Raw genomic sequence first — 13,635 nt, 5'->3', positions numbered from 1 at the left:
AGCAGGTTGACTGTTAATACTCCCTCCCATCCAGACCAAAGGTTACAGTTGCTTTATCATACTTGTCTAGGCACATTTTGTAACGTGCATATCTTTAGTTACACATTATTAAAAATTATAAAAATTTGATATTCTTATACTCCCTCCGTACCACACCAAAGGTAACGTAGGGAAAAATGGAGTATTTAAGAAAAGGTGGAAAAAGTAAGGGTAAAGAGGGAAAAAATAGGTGGGGTATGTAATTGTGTGTTTAATTGTGGGTTGGTAAGTGGGGTATGTAATGACATTTTGTGTAAATATCAAATGGGTATAAGGATAATTTGGTAATGTTGTGGGACAAATAAGGAATGTTACCTTTGGTGTGGTACGCCCGTTTATAGTAAGTGTTACCTTTAGTGTGGTACGGAGAGAGTAGCATTCATGACGATAAATCAAACAAGATCTTACATGACTATATTTTATCTTATAGATTAAGAATAATATCAAAGATTCCCTACGACCATGAATAGTGCCAAAAAGCAACTGTAACCTTTGGTCTGGATGGGATGGAGTAATTCCTAACTTCCTTATCGCCTCTTGTAAGGAATAACCCAGGGTAGCCCTAAATACACTGGGTAAAACTACGGGGATACGAAATTTTGGTGTACATGACAAAGATACCCTCAAAGAGCCCTTTTGCCAGCTTTAATCTGATATTGTGGGGCCCACTTGTTTAGTCCAAATGCAAATAAATTGCGTGTCTCAGTACCTTTACCCCGTGAATTTATGGGGACCCATAACCCGCCCCTTTATACTCTTCCTTCTCAAGCTGCTGTGTTTTTAGATTATAAGCATCACATAGAGCCTTAGACAGTTTTCCCCAACTTAAAATCAAATTTTTGTCTTCAGGTGATAGGGGAATAGGCTCACACTTGTCATCCATGGTACTGGCAATCTTTTCTCTAATCTCAACAAATCGCACTGCCTCAATTGAAGAGTCACGGACGAGGGCACCTAAGAGGGGATGAGGTGAATTAGGTGTCTATTTAAAAATTTAAACTTAATGAAAGCTTCTTTTAAAACTCTTAAACACTTTTAACAATTAACAATGCTTAGATGAAAGGAGAAGTCGATACTTAGAACTAGAGAGTTAGAAGTATTCAACAACGATTCAACAAGCAGAAGTTACAGTGTACTCAACAGTTGATTCTGTAGATAAAAACGTGAGTAGAGTGTGCAGCGGAAATAGACACGACTAACGATGTTTTTAAAAACTGGTTCGGTCACTACTCCGCGACCTACGTCCAGCGCTATTTTATTAAACGTCTCAGAAGTAAACTCATACAAACTAAGACCACCCCGAATAATAAAACAACTCCCCAACCTACTCCGGTTGCTAATGCTTAAAAGCTACTCCGCTTCCAAGACTTTTGCTTTGGGCTACTCCGCCGAAAGACTCCTTGCTTAAAGCTACTCCGCAATAAGACTTTTGCTTTGGGCTACTCCGCCGAAAGACTTCATGCTCAAAAGCTACTCCGATTCGAAGACTTCATGCTTAAGGATAACTCTATCCTAAGACTTTTTGGTTCTACCCGTTTGTTACAAGACCACTTATCTCAATGTTGTTCACTCAATTGAACGAAGGAGATAAAGTTTAAGTACAAAACACAGGATCCTTGAACACGGCTAAAACGATCGAAGACTTCATGCTTAAGGATAACTCTATCCTAAGACTTTTTGGTTCTACCCGTTTGTTACAAGACCACTTATCTCAATGTTGTTCACTCAATTGAACGAAGGAGATAAAGTTTAAGTACAAAACACAGGATCCTTGAACACGGCTAAAACGACTGGGTGCAACAACAAACTCAAGTAAAAGACTCAAAAGATAAATAAACAAACTTGCAAAAGATTCAAAGATTTTGAAATAAAAAACGGTTTTGCAAAGTTAATTTACTCGATTGAAAGCTTAAGTCTTTTTCAGTTTAAAACTCGTTTGTTGCGCACTTGTAAAAATGAATTAAGCAAGCTATTTATAATGTTCAAGTAGTATACTTTACATTAAAATATCTTACACTCATAAGCACAAGTGATTAAAATAATGTAAGTAGTTTGCTTGGGCAACATGCACAAGCCATCCGAATTTCTCTACAAGCAACCGAGTATTCTTCCTCAAGAAATCGGTGCCTAAGATTGCAAGAAATCAGATTGTGCACACACACAAATAAGGGTTGGGTTTTTCAGCAAGAAACAAGCATATATGGTTGTGTTTATGGGAACCATAAACATTTTCATAAATGTAAAAGCAAACAACCCATTTATAGTAAGTGTCTTATTGTGCAAACAAACTCCTTAGCAAGTCATTGAAAGCTCTATATTCTTTAAAAGACTTCAAAATATTTTCAGAAAACATTTGTGAACATGAAAGCATTTTAACAAAGATTCAAATATTTTCGAAATATTTCTTTCAAAGACGAGCCTTAATTAACTGTTGACTCAATTGTTGCTTTTGCGCCTAAACGTAAATTCGTGTTAAACGATCACCTTACAACACATGACTTTAGCACTAATGACAATCTTCATCTTTGATCTTCATGATGACATTCTTGATAACCTTGAATTGACAATTGGAGCTTCATGCTACATGGTTAAACTTAAGAGGCACACAATTAAATAACAAATGAGATTAATTTGTCTTAAGGCATCATCAACACTAGCTTAATCAAATTGGGTTTCTTCACTCAATAATATAAACAACAATCCTCATCAGCGATCTCTTATCCCCTTTGTCATGTAAATTTCTCACACACTCTCGTAGAATAACCCCACCTACTAACTTAATATCATTAAGTTCAGGCCCATATGAAGCCGCATCATTCCCTTTTTTATCTTTAAATGAAATCCAACTCTTATCTTCCTCTCGTTTAATGTCATTACAGTAACAATCCCTCCTCCTAATCCTCAACTTCACCCATTTTATGTCATCTCCCATCTTTGTTTGTAACACTAGTTCTACCCATTTCTTTTGGGGATTTTCTGGGAGTATCCTAATGCCATAAACACTATTTTCACTACCAATAACTGCATCTGCAAGGTTTTCTATAAAGGCAATGTATTTCTGACCACTCGTCCCCCCAAGAGTATCTACATTATAGTACAATACTACAACAATTAATGAAATAAATTAGTTAGAATAACATGACGAATGAGTAACGTGATCAAAATTTAAATGAATAAGTATAATTACCTTTTTCTACACTCTCATCTCCATCGTCATCCCCATCCCAATCCCCATCCCCATCCCCTTTTCCACCTCCACCTCCACCTCCACCTCCACGACCACTTTCACCTCCATGTTTACCTTTTTCTTCACCTCCACCTCCACCTCCACGTTTACCTTTTCCTCCACCTCCAACTCCACGTTTATCTTTCCCTTCACCTCCGCCTCCGCCTCCACCTCCACGTTTATCTTTTCCTTCACCTCCGCCTCCGCCTCCACGTTTAGCTTTCCCTTCACCTCCGCCTCCACCTCCACGTTTAGCTTTCCATTCACTTTCGCATAAAGCACGATACGAGAAGGGTAGTAAGGACTAGGGCGTACAAAAAGTCGAACACGAAAGGCGAAATGAAAAAAAAGAAGAGGATAGAGTATGAGAAGGAAGAGTATTAGAAGAAGTAGTAGTAGTGATGGTGTTAATAGTAGAAAAGGGACGAAGGAAGTGGCGGAACAAACAGGCCGAAGACAACCTAAAATACTAGTAATAATTTTGTTTTTAGACATATTTTGGCAATAGTGTAAGATTAACGAGTTAAAAAACTGAGTGAATGGAAGGTAAGGAGAACAGCTTGCTCCGGTCGTAAAATGGAGACTAAAAAAAAAAGAGACAGACAGGAGCAACAGTGAAAAGCTTTAGATGAAAATTGAGTTGGGAAGAAGAAGATGGTGGTTTGATTAAATAGGACAACGCGGGCCCTACTTCTTTTGTTCCAACCAATTTCCTTGTAATGTTAATTACATTTGTACCCTTCTATGCTAATTCCATTTGTGTACAAGGGCGAAATGAAAATTCATTTTATGGAAATTTTCCCTAATTCCAATTCCATTTGTACCCTTGTTCTTTAGAAAAGTCCACTTATACCCTCCAGTTTCCTAATTATTTCCAGTTATACCCTTTAATTTTTACTTACTTTATCAAAAATAACTAGTTTTATTACCCCGTGAAATTCACGGGTCTAGCTATGTTGGGGCGTTAGATTGTTAATGTGTTATGCAAGTCATGTTTGCGATCGCACTGAATACTGAGGACAAAAAGGCATTGTAAGAAAAAAAAGTCTATTAATTAATACGTATATTTGTATAATGCCACTAATATTGCTACATTTATTAGTGTTTTGTCACGATTATTGTTATTATTGTTGTTGTTGTCTTTGATTTTTTTTAAGTCTTTTTTTTTATTAAACTCCCTCCATTCCAGTCATTTGTTTTATTTTATTGTTCTTTCATTAAAAACAGTTGAGCTACGTAATTAATTCAACCAAAAATAATTTTTCAAAATAGAAAGTTTTATATTTTTATTTGCGAACTACTCTCTCATATTCTCTAACATCTTTCATATTTTCTACAACGACCAATTTACTAAGATCTTCCACTTTCCTTATTAGTCTATAATTTGTGATTCTTAAGACTTGTGAGTTGTGACTCCATATTTTCTCTATTACTTTCCATTTCCTCCATTTTCCACCACAAATCTCAATTATCTTAAAAACTAGTTAAAAAACAATGTGAAACATCATAGTGAATAGGAGAGAGTATAATTCAAGGTAGATTAATCGGTCAACATTGTGTTGAAAGAATATGGTGCGGATTATAAACGTTGAAAGAATAAATATTATTTTATCCGTAAAATTTATTCTAACAATAAAATTTCAAAATTTATTTAGTATTTATTTTGATGTTTAACGATTGTTTAATTTACTTTGAAAATGAAAAGCCAATTTTAATGATTGTGTTTAATCCTACAAACTCTTACAACAATTTATCTTTTTTTTGCTAAAATAAAATAAAATAAATGCATAACGATGTGGTTTGCAAAAATTCTGTCCAAGGGAATGTGATGCTTTATCATGCCTTTTTTTTTAGTATATACTTCCTCCTTTATAAAATAATTGACGTTTTCAATTTACGAGGTGAGCCTTTGAATTCAATTTATACAAAAATATATTGGTCGAAAAATTATAAAAATTACACTATAAAATTCCTTATGAATAGAGCTTTAATATAAGTATACATTTCAACATATTTAGTCATATATTTTGAGAGATATTGAAGAGAGAAATCAGTGTCTCGAAAAGTGAGAATGACAATTAAAAAAAAAGGGAGTATTAGTTTAATTTCTCGTGATTTTCACGTAAATTATTTTTTACTACTTTTGTAATGGCTTGATATTCACATAATTATGTTGAATTTTTTTGTGTGTGTTATTGTAACCTATTATTCTTTTATTCTTATTTTTGCTTTTGTTACGAAATTATATAAATTTTGCTCGATGACTGAATTATATTTTTCTTAGTCAAACTCTATCAAAATGATAATAAGAAGTGTTAATCATAGGTATATACTTATTTTTATTTTTTTCTGTACGTTTGGAAATAACAATGATATTTTATAAAGTAAATTATTATTTTCCCTCATTTTCTATTAACCGTTGTAATGTTTAATCAAGTAAAAACAATTTAAATGAGAAGGGTGTAATAGACAAAGCAACATCAATACTCATGCAACCTTCTTACATTAAAATTAAAAGGTATACTATTTCTACAAAGAAAGTATAAATTTATTTTTAAGTCACTTGATAAAAAACATAAAGAATACTATATTTACACTAAATTTGCTTTGGTTGATACATTTGTAATATGTTGTTAATATCATTCTCAATAAATTAAATACACATTTACAGTTACGAATATATTAAAAATATCCCAAAACATTCCATTACTATTAAAAATGTGAGACTAAAAAAAATTATACAATTTGATCAAGTTAGAGTTTTATTCAACAAAGTTGGACCTCCATTCGGCATAATGGATGATTATATTTGATTATCGACGATCTCAAGTATCTTCAACAACATTCGATAACGGCAATAGGGAATTATATAATACAAATACGTGTCATGTTGTTCTTTTTCTTATTCTAATTCCCTTTTATCTCTTAATTTCTCATCCATTAATTTGATTCCAACTCACCACAAAGCAAAAATATGATTTTTTTTTTGAAAAATCAAACCAAAATAAAATATATAGGTGAAAATAGACAACCTTTTATGTCATTTTTTTTTCTAGGAATGTGTTAGAGTTCTTATCAATTGATCATCTTTTTAGGCAAAATTTTATTGAATTGATCTCATAATTATAGAATATGAAAAGTTTGGCATTAAGTAGAGATATTGTGGTTATGAAGTGAAGTAATGCGTGGAAGATGATGGTTTACATAATGTGGATAATTAGTACTCCCTCCATTATTTTATACTCCCTCCTATTCCAGATAACCGTCCCATTGTTCATTTCCGTCTATTCACAATAATGTCCCATTGTTCATTTTTGGTAAATGTTGTGTGGTCCAAATTCAATTTCATTTTCGTCTATTCACATAACTGTCCCATTATCCATTTTGTGTAGTCTAAACTCACTTTCTTAATTCTCGTGCCATATTCACAATGGGACGGTTATCTGGAATAAGAGGGAGTATATGTCATTCTCATATTTCGAGACAGTCACTTGTCTCTTCAATATCTCTCAAAATATATGAGCTAATAATATGAAATGTATACTTTTATGAAAGCAAATTTCATGACGAATCTAACGATATGATTTTTATAATTTTTTCTAGAGTATTTTTTCATAAAAAAAGTCAAAGGCTTACCTCGTAAAACGAAAACGTCATATATAAAATAATGGAGGGAGTATATTAATTGCTACTTTGTCTTTTCATGTTTTTTCTTTTACTTTTTTTATTATCTTTTTTAGGTAAAACTAATTTTGTTACCCGTGAAAATCACGGGTTATCTCTAGAAAAATTAAAAATTTAGATAGTTGATTTTTTGGTGAATATCAAATGAAATCGAAATTTATTTCATTATTGATCATATGCCCATTCTTTAATTTTGATCATCAACTAATAAAGATTCATAAATTTTAGAATTTGATTATTTACGAATTAGAAACTTTAAAACCAAATTGAAATATTGAAATTGTTAGTTGTATAAAAAGTAAATATACCTGTGGAGTATGCATGAGCATGACAACAAGAGTTAGCCGCTAACCATACGACTTCACCACAAGGACTTCCTTTCGTATTGCCTACAAAACAAAAGTACAACAAAAAATAATACACAAATTAGTATTTCGTCATTCCAAATTCAAGTTAAAGAAAATACTGCAAATTTTTACCACCCACAAATGATTGTTTTTGAGGAAAACAAATGAGACGTTCTTAAATAGAAGAGGCTAAATAATGCTAATTTGGAAGTTAAATAATGTACACTAAAATTAGTGTTCACAACCTTTAAACGACATAAATATTAATTAGGAAAAATACAAAAGCATTCAAAGGGTTGTATATAGTGGGTTGCTTTATACAATCTTTATGGTGGTAGGAATTATTGCAAAATTAGTATGAGAGTTAAATGGAGTAACGGTTAGGCTAGGGTAGGGAATTAGAAGAGACTTGTGAGAAAATTCGACGATGCCTTTAAGAAAATCATTGGACTTATGTGAAAATTATCGTGGGTTGAACTTAAATAATGGTTGAATATAAAATGCCATAATTTTACGTTTAAGAATATTATTAAACTACTTATTTCTTTTTCTTTTCAAGTTTGTGTAATTTTAAATAAATAAATAAATGTATAACTTTTATGAGCTATATTACATTGAAAAATTTTAATCAATTCACTAACATTTCTTTTTATTGTAAAATGGGAATTTTAGTTGTAAATTAAGAAATTTTGATGTGAATTTTGGTAAGTTACATATTTTTTTTTGGAATTTTTTAATTCAACCATGAAATATAGTTTGTAATTTGGAAGTTCATGAGTAATAGTTATTAAATGGAGAATTAGTGAATGAAAACTATTGTATGTTTTATAGCCATTATAAACTATTGCTTCCCATCTTTTAATTTGCCTTTTCATTTATTTTTGAGTTATGAGTATTATTAAATAAGATAATTCATTAGTGAGAAGCTCAAGAGGTAAAACAAATAGGAAAAAATGTTAATGAAAATTACTATTATTATTACTGATCTTAAATAGTGGTTGAAATAAAATGTCATACCTTTACTTTTAAGAATATTATTAAACTTCGCAACTAGTTCTGTAACCCGTGAAAATCACGGGGCTTTTCTAATCATCATTTTTTATTTATCTAAAATAATTATTTGGTAATGTTGTTAATTATATAAAGGAATTGTATTCATTTAGAATTAGTACAGTTCTTTCGAAGGACCCAAGAATCTCTCATATAGTACACTAATTACCTTGTATGGTGAGTACAACGAAATCTGCCTAATGTCTCATTAATTTGATTCAGGGTTGTCCCTTACACCCCAAGGGATATAATCCCATCCCAAATTCTTTCAGAATCTCAAGTCATGTTGACGCTCCACTTTAAGCTTTATCTCATTTTCCTTTGCGCTTTGATAGTGTTGCCATGAAAGAAATTAAAAATAAAATATTAAGAAATAAGGCATTGTTCGTCTTAATTATTTGTTTACCTTTAAATAAAATATTTCTCATAAGAATAAAATAAGTCGTAAGATATATGAAGTACTAAATGTGAAAAGGACAATGGTAAAAAGTTAAAACCAGCTTTCCGCAAGAAAATGATAGTCTCCGAGCTCTAACAATTTGGACAAAAATTAGCCTTCCTAAATCGTAATATCATATAAGGAAATGGTTTTTCTAACGAAGGGCACACGATAAGAAATTAATTAGAGAATATATCATTAGAAATCGATGTTCAAACTAATATTTACCATAATTAAGAAAATAATCGTGTATTTTTCCTTGTAAATATTTCTCTAATTAGCTTCTTAATGTTACCTTAAGGGCAAATATTAGAAAATGCAAATATGACTACTATAACTTTTAGGGAGTACCAAAAATTAAGCAAACTACAACTTATTTTAAGTTGATGAGTCTAGAAAATTTACTCTAAGCAAACAATTCTATGTGCAAAATGACTCCATAAACCAAAGGAGGAGAATTTCAGTTTATTACGCGTATAATTGAGATTTATTTACATCTAGAGTAGCTATTGGCAAATGACAAAAGACGAAGAAATGAAAACTTTTCTAGTTGACGACTTGCATTGTGCATGGCCATCGTTACCCTATCAGTTTGGCGTCAAAGTTATGTAAGTTTTAGATAGTTTTTCCGTCTGCATAATCATATCCTAAACAAACTTAAGCAGTAGTCTAGCACAAAAAAAAAATAGGTTTATTGGGTATAAGACTTCCTCCGTTTATCTCTCGAGTGTTACTTCATTCCCACAAACACAATATGTCTATCGTGTTACTAACCTATGAAGGTAAAACTTCTACGATTTAAAAGGTTTAAAAGAGTTACCAAATCGTAATGAGTCATCATGTTTTTAAACCATGAAGACAGGTACGGATGATAAAAGATTCAAGGCATTGTACAATTTACACAATTGTACGAAGTCCACAAACTCTCAGATCGAATTAATCATAATGAGGCGTATCAATTTAATTGATTCAAGACTAAATAGAGGACAGTCGTTCATAAAGGGAGACTGAACACCTATACATTATGACCGTTTCATATTTTGATGGCGGTATCATGAACTTGGACAACTCTGCCTATGTCTTTGTTGAAGATTTAGTGACTCTAGGATCGAGCCCGATGACTCATTACTTCTTTTCCATTTCGTGTTCATCTCTTGTCCCTTTTATTCTTCTCCTATGCTACCCCTTTGCATTTGTCCTTCCCTTTGTACCTTAAATAAGCACATAAAACAATTTATACAAACATGCAGAATTACAAAGATGGAATTAATCTATGAGACTATGAGTGATCAGAATGTCTGACTGAAAAAGCTAATATTGAAAAGTAATACTGTAGAACAGAAGTCAAACAGGAGTACTAAAAATCATAGAAATTGATGGAACGAAAATTAAAGACTTAAAAGTTGCACATTATAGAGTAGAGGGTTTATGAATTAGTATACCTGTATCTCCGAAGAATGTTTTGATAGCCGCTAGAGATAAGAAGTCAGGTACTAAAGAGAAGGCAGACTTTAACGATTGAGTGTAACGTGAAGACGGAAGAATAGATTTGATGGAAGATCAGGCCTCTTGAAATATTTCCGCTTTTAATTTTCATCATCGAATTCTGGTTGTCTCATGTAGTGATGAGTAGCAACTTCAATCTCTGAAATTATTTCCTTCGTCCTTTGTTGTTGTTGTTGCCGCCTTGCTCATTTTTCTGCCTCTCCATAAATACTGAGAAAATCCAACAAACATATCAATAAAAAGAAACTACAACCAAGTCACAAAAATATACGAAGCATAATTTCATATAGATATTAGAAAATTAGAAATCACCTTGTACTTTAGTTTCCTTTGGGGAATTTCATCGAGCACCTTCCATACATCAACCTCTAAACAACAATTCAAACAGTATAAAAATCAAGAGAAGCCTCTTAATAGAGAAATATACGGTATTACTTTAACTTATAATTACCAAAACTACTCCGTAAAATTACAGTAGCAATGAAATTGGTGTACAAAATTTTACCTGAATGAGGGCTTGTTTTAGAAACTAAATGGAGATTGGAGATCAAAACGAAGAGTGGTCATAATCTGCATAAATACTCACTTATTTTATGTAACTGACAAAATATTAATTGAGTATCTAATGTCAATAGGGAGATGAAGAGAGCTGACTCTTGAGTTTCTGTTGTTCAACAACATCTGACATTATGACGATAATAATACGAAGGGTTAGTTAATACGGACTATTATTTTTTTATTCTTTTTTTCCGCGGCTAAACAACTAATAATACTCCTAAACACTTGTTAAAGTAGGTATATATGTCTCCTCGTGGCATTGCAAGATCTACTCAATTTACCCTTTTAATATTATTGTATAGATGATTTTAGTTTTAATTAAAACTTAAAAGGAATTGTATAACGATCTTAAATAAATAGATGTAGGTGTAAATTTTAAGTGGTACAATTTCAGGAAAGTTAAGTTTAACTTTTTACCAAAAAAAAATTTACAACATTTTCAACCAATATTTCATCATATGAAAATAAATTTAAAAAAAAAACTATGAAAAACTTTAATAAATCCATTAACATGTTTTATTACAAAACATTCAATTAAAATGTTAATTTTATAAGTTAATGTTATGTTGTCAATTGTCATTAATCAAGCAATATAAAGTAAAATTAATTAATATTAACCAATCTAAAATGACATGTGGAATAAAATTAAATGGTATAAGTAGCATTTTAACTATATAGTATAGATGTCTGCGTGGAGAATGGTTGGGTAGGCGTGTGTTAATCTTAACCAATGTGGCAATGTGAATGTTAATGTGGCTTTTCCACATCCTACGTGGCTTTGTCTAGTTGGCATTTTTAGGATGCCTTTTAATAGTATTTTATAGATGTAATCAACAAGTATACCATAGGAACCAAAGTGGTCAAGGAAGATTTACATAATTTTTTTGGATTTTATACCACTTTGAATGATGCCGTAAATTTGTAACGTATGAATTTCATACTTGGTGAATATAACAAAAAACTTGTGTGTCCTTGAGATGGCGAGACTCTGTAGGCCCATATATTAACACATCTTCTATCATGGTAAGTATTGTATTCAAAAAACGAAATATGTCGTCAACATAATAAGCATGTTATTCAGTTGGATTTTTGATTGGGTTAAAATCAAATCAGTTCTACTTGAAGATATTTAATTTGATTTGAATATAATTCGATTTACGATGATTTTGATCACATTTCAATTGATTTGAGACTTTGAGTCATCTTGGGTTGATTTGCTTTGTATAAGATCCAATAAAACTCAGCTTAAACGACACTCTGTATTTGGTTGAATACTTGAAGGGAATAAATGAGAAGAACTATAAGTAAATTGAAGGATACAATTGGGATTTTCTAAAAGACAAGAATATAAGTGGGATTAATTCATACTAGAGAAATACAAGTAAGAAATTTCCTTTATTTTAAGTTTAACACATATTGCCAATCACTTGTATAAACGAAAAACGTACATGACTAATTCAAAAAATAACACACTTGTCATAGTCAACTCGGATAAAAAACAACTAAAATTATATATATAAAAAATAGTATTATAATAATAATAATATAATAATATTATTATTATTGCATACAACGGAACATGATTACAATTAGTCTTACTTAGACTGTCTTAATTTAAGACATCTTAGGATCTCACAACTCCTTTTCCATTTAACATTATTTAAATCGATTATGAGTGTTATCTTAACCTAAGACGGTACAAAACAAGAATTTGTGTCATTGCTAATACTCTTTACACCTATGTATAAGGCGACGAGGGAATTCAAACTCGAACCTAATATTCTCTCCGTCCCGATTATTGAATTGTTATTTGTTTTTATTTTTGACAACTTTTTGTGGATCACATTTCACATGTAGGGCTATGAGATTTATATGGTCCAAATTTATTTATATCTTTTCTTAATCTTTGTGTCAAGAACAATAGATAATAATTAGCCGGGATAAATGGAGTATCAAATATCCTTGTGTCTTAACTCTCCGAATTAACGAGAACGTCTCAAATTGCTAAAAAAACCCTAGCTTAGAAATGGACAAAGTTGAGGAAATACGAAGTACTTGTACTATTATTAATGTAGATGGGCCCAAAATAACGATTGAAAGCTCCACCAAATGAATCGTGTCTTCTGCTAAAATAACAAAATTCAACTTTCCTTTTTCATCCAAACATTGAAATTTGGAAATCCGACCTTTTTTGTCAGTTGTACACTCACGCAGAGCCCAAATCTTATCTTTATTAATTCAGAAGACAATGCTGAATGGAGAATGTACCACGTCATTTGCACAACCTTTTTTTTAAATTCAGGTTATGGTGGGTCCCGTTAGTGTGCAAAGAATTTATTTCTTCAAATCGTCTGCCAATACAACCATGCGACAATTTATGTCTTGAAAAAATTTATGAAATAATTACATATAATCGGAATAAATGAAATTAATTGCATATAATCATAATGAATTACAAATCGGAATAAATGAAATAAATTACATATAATCGGAATGAATTACATAATTAATAATAAAATTACATAATTACGAGAATAAATTACATTTAATTACGGGAATAAATTACATATAATGGGAATATATTACAGAAATTAATTATTACAAACAATGCGAATAAATTAAATAACTTAAATAATTTTTAAAACTAGATAGTACGATGTTGTTGAGCGCTTAGTGAGAGATCTATGTGCCGAATATGGTGAAACTCTTACTGATGTTAATCCGTCTGTAGCTGGAAATGAATATTCACCCGGTAGTTGTGGTTTTAACGCATTCTATTTACGTGG

At 31.3% G+C, this 13,635-nt stretch overlaps 1 long non-coding RNA gene across 1 annotated transcript; it reads right to left on the bottom strand.

Annotated features, from left to right (window-relative positions):
- Positions 1 to 9,747: 9,747 nt before the first annotated feature.
- LOC141631218 (uncharacterized) lies at positions 9,748 to 10,970 on the bottom strand. The gene is made up of 4 exons (XR_012537604.1): positions 10,797 to 10,970; positions 10,604 to 10,659; positions 10,228 to 10,501; positions 9,748 to 9,996 (listed from the first exon to the last, which is right to left on the bottom strand). It is a non-coding gene; the product is annotated as an uncharacterized LOC141631218 (long non-coding RNA).
- Between the last annotated feature and the right edge of the window lie 2,665 nt (positions 10,971 to 13,635).

Source organism: Silene latifolia, chromosome 2 (genome assembly GCF_048544455.1).
Source record: "Silene latifolia isolate original U9 population chromosome 2, ASM4854445v1, whole genome shotgun sequence".
Taxonomy (NCBI): domain Eukaryota; kingdom Viridiplantae; phylum Streptophyta; class Magnoliopsida; order Caryophyllales; family Caryophyllaceae; genus Silene; species Silene latifolia.
The sequence above is the reverse complement of the archived record's forward strand: the minus strand, read 5'-3'. Positions and strand labels throughout refer to the sequence as shown.